The following is a 6,757-nucleotide window of genomic DNA, read 5'->3' as shown; positions in this document are numbered from 1 at the left end:
GTTACAGCAACGCCGCCCATTCCCATTGGAGGGTCAGCTATGAGTCGGTTACAACTTGATGGTACACAACAGCAACAACTACAGTTACTTTAGAGCTTAGGTATGCATATGCTTGTTTGCTCATCATTTGTTCTTGTTAGTACAGGGCTTGTCTCTCAGATTGCTACACTGAAGTAACATGGGTTGTTAAGATGCTTGAACTATACTGATAGTATGTCAAATTCCAGAAGGGTCACCTATGGTGAAAAGGTTTTTCAAAACTCTCAGGCCTTCAAAAATGTTAATAACTAGAGAGGAACAAGAGTTTCTATAGTATTAAAAGTAGAGCCCCAAGACCTACACCACACACCATACACAAAAACAAACTCATAGTGGATCAAGGACCTAGTACTAAAACCAAGGACTATATATTCATTACAAAAAAGTTTGGAAAAACTCTAGAAGCCCTAATCCACAACATCAACAGTCTTTCAAGCATTCTGAAAAAAAACTACAACCGGGAGAGGAAAAAATAGATGGATGGGACCTTCTAAGAATCAAACCCCTATGCACATCCAAAAACTTCTCCAGCAGGATAAAAAGGAAAATCACAGACTGGGATAAACTATTTGATAATGACATGTCTGATAAGGGAATATTTGAGAACCACAACAAGATAAACAACCCAATTGGAAAATGGGCACAGGATATGAACAGATACTTCACAAAAGAAGACATTCAGACGGCAAACAAACACATAAAGAAATGTTCAAAATCCCTAGCTTTAAGAGAGATGCAAATCAAAACAACTATGAGATATCATCTCACAATAGCAAAATTCAACAGAGCAGCAAACAACAAATGCTGGCGAGGTTACAGAGAATCTGGAACCCTTATTCACTGTCAGTGGGAATGTAAAATAGTGCAACCACTATAAAAGGCAGTATGGTGCTTTCTCAAAAAGTGGGAAAAAGAAATACTATTTGACCCACCAATTCCACTACTGGGAATATATCCCAAAGAGACCATAAAAGACATCCAAGCAGATATATATATGCACACCCATGTTTATTTCTGCTTTGTTCACAATAGCAAAGAGTTGGAAACAACCAGTGCCCATCAACAAAGGAATGGATAGAGAAGCTGTGGTATATTCACACAATGGAATAATATGCAGTGTTGAAAAACAAGGAACTAATGAAATATTATACAAAATAGGTGACCCTGGAGGACATTATACAGAGTGAAATATCTCAGACACAAAAGGACAAATACTGCATAATATCACTGTTATAAAACAGGACTGAACTAGGAGTTGAGGGGAAACAAAGAAAAGTGGGGATCAATAATATACACTGCATTGAAACAGATGAGGGAGAGAACTGTTTAAAAGGAATATTTAGTTAGGTATTGTTTGCATGACAAGAGACCAGAATAAGAGATGCATAGTAAAGTGGACTGGAAGGGGATTGTAAAACATCAAAGTATTTTTTTTTTTCAAAGAGAAAAGTGAACTGGGGCAGGGGAGGGATGGGCAGGGAGGAAAATGCGAAACAATGAATGAATGGAAATCCAAGTTCTCAGTGAACTTTTATTAAAATATCAATTAAAAAAAATTACAGCCCAGACTGGAAGTCAATCAAAATGAGGAGACACATCTGCAAACATCCTTTAGAATGTGAAATATATTGAAGTATGCATAATAAGAAAAGTCATAACTCATTATGATCCACACAGTCAAATGCCTTTGCATAATTAATAAAACATGAATAGATATTCTTCTGGCATCCTTTACTTTTATTCAGGATCCATCTGACATCAGTAATGATAGCCCTGGTGTCAAAGCCTCTTTTAAATTCTGCTTGAACTTCTGGCAGATCCAAATCTAAGTACTGTTCTAGCCACTTTTGAATGGTCTTCAGCAATATTTTGTTTGCATATGATCTTGTTGGATAGTTTCCACTTTTTTGTTGGATCACCTTTCTTGGGAATGGGAACAAATATGAACCTCTTCCAATCCATTTACCATATAGCTATCTTCCAAATTTCCTGACATAAACTGCTTAGTGCATCTGGGGGTGTATCTGTTAATTGAAACAAGGCAATGGGTATTCCATCGATTCCTGGGGCCTGGTATTTTGAAAATACCTTCAGTGTAGCTTCCACTTTTTCCTTAATTACTATTGGCTTCTGTTCATATGACACTTTCTGAAATTTTTCCCTCCATCTTTTTTGAAATGTTCTCGGTCATTCAATATTTTTCCCATAGCACCTTTTCAGTATTTCAACTAGAGGTTTAAATTTGTTTTTTCAGTTCTCTGAGCTTGAGAAATGCAGAGTGAGTTTTTCCCTTCTTTCTCTCTCCAATTCCAGCTCTCTGCACATATCATTGTAATACTTTCATTTCTCTTCTCAAGCTGTTCTTTGAAATCTGTTCAGCTCTTTTATTTCAGCATGTTTTCCCTTTGTTTTGGCTTCTCAATGCTCTAGCACAAATTTAGAGTCTCTTCTGACATCCATTTTGTTTTTTTCTGCTCCTTTGATTTTGTAATGTCCTTTTGCAGTCTTCATGGATGATATCCTTGATGTCATCTCACAACTCATTTGGTCTTTGTGATTGGTGTTCAATACTTCAAACCTATTCCTAAGATGATCTTGAAATTCAGATGGAATAGATTCAAGATCATATTTTTATTCTCATGAATTTGTTTTAATTTTCTTCAACCTCCATTTGAACTTGCCCATGAGTAATTGATATCCTAATTCAGAGTCCACCCTGGACTTGTTTGGGATTTTTTGTTGTTGTTGCTGTTGTTGTTTTTTACTGGTTTATTACAAAGTTTGTATACATTATTTTTCATACCAGATCTTTACCATTTGCTTCACCCATTCCTCCCTGCCAGGAATAAAAAACTAAAGAAGATAAGTGTTTCACTCATAGATAAAAATACAATTTCATGTTCTATCTTGAAATACAATGTTGTGAGTGATCATATACTATCCATATACATACAAGAAAGACTTGTTAATATGACTATTATTCAAATATACACATCAATAACTAAAGTCAAAGTAGAGGAAATTGAGGAGTTTTACCAAATTTTGTTGACTGTTTACCAAATTTTGTTGATTGCACCAAAGGTACAATCAAGATACATCAATGATAATTGGTGATTGAAATGAAAAGACAGAAACAATAAAGAAGAAATGGTAGTCAGTAAGAATAGTGTTGGTGACAGAAATCATGCCAGAAATTGAATGATCGGATTTTGTACACTCCATGATTGGTCCATTGCAAATATCTTTTTTAAAAAAAAAACACAAAATGTGACATTACACATAGACCTCACCTGATGGAATACACAGAAGTCAGACTGACTACATCTGTGGAAGGTATGGTTGTAGAAACTCAACATCAGCCGTCAAAACAAGGTCAGATGCTTACTGTGGAAGAGATCATAAATTATTCAAGTGCCAATTCAAAAGGAGGACAAAGAAAATTAAGTCCACATGAACCAAAACAAAATCTTGGATCTATCTCATCTGAACTTAAAAATCATCTTAAGAGTGGGTTCAAGGCATTGATCACCAATGATCAAAGACAGGATGAGTTGTGGGATAGCATCAAAGACATTATTCATGAATAGAGCAAAAGGTTATCACAAAGACAAAAGAGTAAGAAAAGACCATAATGGATATAAGCAGAAACTCTGAAAATTGCACTAGAACATCAAGAAGGTGAAATAAAAGGAAGAGAAGCTGAAGATTTCAAAAGGTATCTTGAGAAGACGAAGTATTATAACAGAATTTACAGACCTGGAATTAAAGAATAAAAAGGGGAACACTTGCTGTGCATTTCTTAAGATAAAAGACCTAAAAAACAAACTCAAACCTTTAGTTCAATACTAAGCGGTGCTGTGGACAAAATCTGGCATGATCCAGGAAATGTCAGAAGATAGGAATGAATACAGAGTCACTGTAACAAAAAGTACTGGTTCACACTGAAATATTTGAAGAAGTACCATGTGAACAAGAGTCAGTGGTAACAAAGGAAGAAATTCAGCCTACAGTGAAGGCATTGGCAAAAAATAAGAAATCAGTGGTTTACTGACTGACATGTTCCAACAAACAGATGCCATGGTTACCAGTCTATGTCAGGGAGTTTGAGGAACAGCTGCCTGGCCAATCTACTGGAAGAGAGCCATATTTGTTCCCATTCCCAAGAAAGGTAATCCAATAGAATGTGGAAATTAGAAAACAATATCATTACTATCACATGTAAGCAAAATAGTACTGAAGGAGCTAGAACAACAGAGTAAGAACTCTCAGAAGTTCAAGTTGAGCTTAGAAGAGGCCATTGTCCCAGGGATATCATTGCTGACGTCAGATGAATCCTAACTGGAAGCAGAGAAGACAAAATAGACAAAAGTCTATTTTTATATTATTCACTATGCAAAGATATTTGTGTGAATCATAACAAGCTATGGCTAACATTGAGAAGAGAATCCCAGAATATCTAGTTATGCTTAATTTAACTTATATCTAGATGATAAAGCTGTTGTCTGAATAGCAAAATACTAGTTCAAACAAAGTGCATGGTTCAAAATTAAGAAAATTATCTGTCAGGGATATATCCTTTATCCATGTCTATTCAATCTGTATTCTGACCAAATCAGTTATTCAAGAAGCTGGATTTTATGAAAACAAATATGGAATTAGGTTTGGAGGTACAAGTCAGCATTATGCAGATGGCATAGCTTTGCTTGCTGAAAGTGAAGATGATTTTAAACACTTACTGCAGAAGATGAAAGTCTATAGCCTTCAGTTTTTATTGTATCTGAACTTTAAGACGACAAATGTCCTCATCACTGGGCTCATAAGCAACATCATGATAAATGGAGATAAGATTGAAGTTGTCAATGTCAATTTCATCCTGGTTGGATCCATAATCAACACCTCTATTACTAACAGTCAGGAGATCAGCTGACCTATTGCATTTGGTAAGTCTGCTGTCAGAGTACTTCTCAAAAGTACTGAGGAGAAACTATGTCAGTTTAAAGACTAAGCTATGCCTTACTCAAGTCATGGCCTTTCCAACAAATGATAGAAGAAGCAGCTATGCTTTTAAGTTATGGTGTTTGAGAAGAGTATTGGATATCCCACTTACTGCCAAAAGAACAAACAGATATGTCTTAGAGAAAGTATAGCCACAGTGCTCATTAGAGGAAAGGATGGTGATGATACTCACATACTTTGGGCATGTTGTTAGGAGAGACTATGGAACAGAATGGTGGAGGGTCAGCATAGAGCGGTAGATCCCTAATAAGATGGATTGACACAGTGATTGCAGCAATGGCTTAAAGTATATCATAGTTGTTGAGAACAGCACTGGATAAGGTAGGATTCACATATGTTGTTGAAGGTATTATTATGAGTCTTGATCAACTTGATGGCACCTTAACAAGAACAACATAATTTTTTCTTAGTCTTTAAATGTCCCATTGACTCTTTTGGAGTAGTCTTTGATGGCATAAATATTTCATTTTAGAAAGTCCTATCAGAGAGTTGGACAGTGGATAAGGATGACAAGAGAAGAATTGATGCCTTTGAGCTGTAGAGTTGGAAAAGAGTACAGAATATCCCATTGAGTGTCAAAAGAACAGATATGTCTTGGAGAGTGCTTCTTGGAGGTAAAGTTAGTAAAACTTCATCTTTAATATTTTGGACAAGTAGCTAAGTGAGGCTATTCGTTAGAAAAGGACATGATTGGAAAGATGGAGGGTCAGTGACACAAGATGGATAGAGAAGATGACTTCAGCAATGGGCTATAGTGTTTCAATGATTGACAAGGAGGATGGCACAGGTTAGTGCAGTGTTCAATTTGACTGTTCATAGGGTTACTATGAGTTGTATTGACTGGACATTTAACTCACAACATTTAACTAGTTTATCCTCTCCTGTTTGTACATTTTCAGTTATGCTTAAAAGACTATTTTTGTTATAGATTTTGTTTCTAAATTTTCCCTTAATTTTACTCTGTTGACTTTTGTAATTTTAGATTTTATAGTTAGGTCCTTGATGAATCTTGAATTAATTTTTGTATATGGTATCTTGTTTCCAGATATGGTGATGAAGGAAGAAGTTCAAGCTGCTTTGAAGGAAATAGCAAAAAATAAGGCCCCAGGAATAGATGGTATATCCATTGAAGTATTTCAGATAACAGATGTTGCCTTGGATGTGCTCACCAAGTTGTGCCAAGAAATCTGGAGAACAACCTCTTGGCCAACTGACTGGAAGAGATCTATATTTGTTCCCATTCCAAAGAAAGGTGACCCAACTGAGTGTGGAAACTACAGAACAGTGTCATTGATTTCACATGCAAGCAAGATTCTACTGAAGATTATCCAAAAACGATTAGAACAGCACATCAGCAGAGAACTGCCGGAAGTCCAGGCTGGGTTTAGAAGGGGTCGTGGTACTAGGGATATTGTTGCTCATGTTAGATGGATCTTGGCTGAAAGCAGGGAATACCAGAAGAATGTCTATCTGTGTTTCATTGATTATGCAAAGGCATTTGACTGTGTGGATCATAACAAACTGTGGCTGACTCTAAGAAGAATGGGAATCCCAGAACATTTAATTGTGCTAATGTGAAACCTGTACTTGGACCAAGAGGCAGTAGTCAGAACAGAGCAAGGTAACACTGCATGGTTCAAAATTGGGAAGGGTGTACGCCGGGGATGCATCCTGTCTCCATACCTTTTCAACATGTATGCAG

This window comes from Elephantulus edwardii, unplaced genomic scaffold (assembly GCF_000299155.1).
Source record: "Elephantulus edwardii isolate Elephantulus edwardi_28Jun2011 unplaced genomic scaffold, EleEdw1.0 scaffold00122, whole genome shotgun sequence".
NCBI classification, from domain to species: domain Eukaryota; kingdom Metazoa; phylum Chordata; class Mammalia; order Macroscelidea; family Macroscelididae; genus Elephantulus; species Elephantulus edwardii.
The sequence above is the reverse complement of the archived record's forward strand: the minus strand, read 5'-3'. Positions refer to the sequence as shown.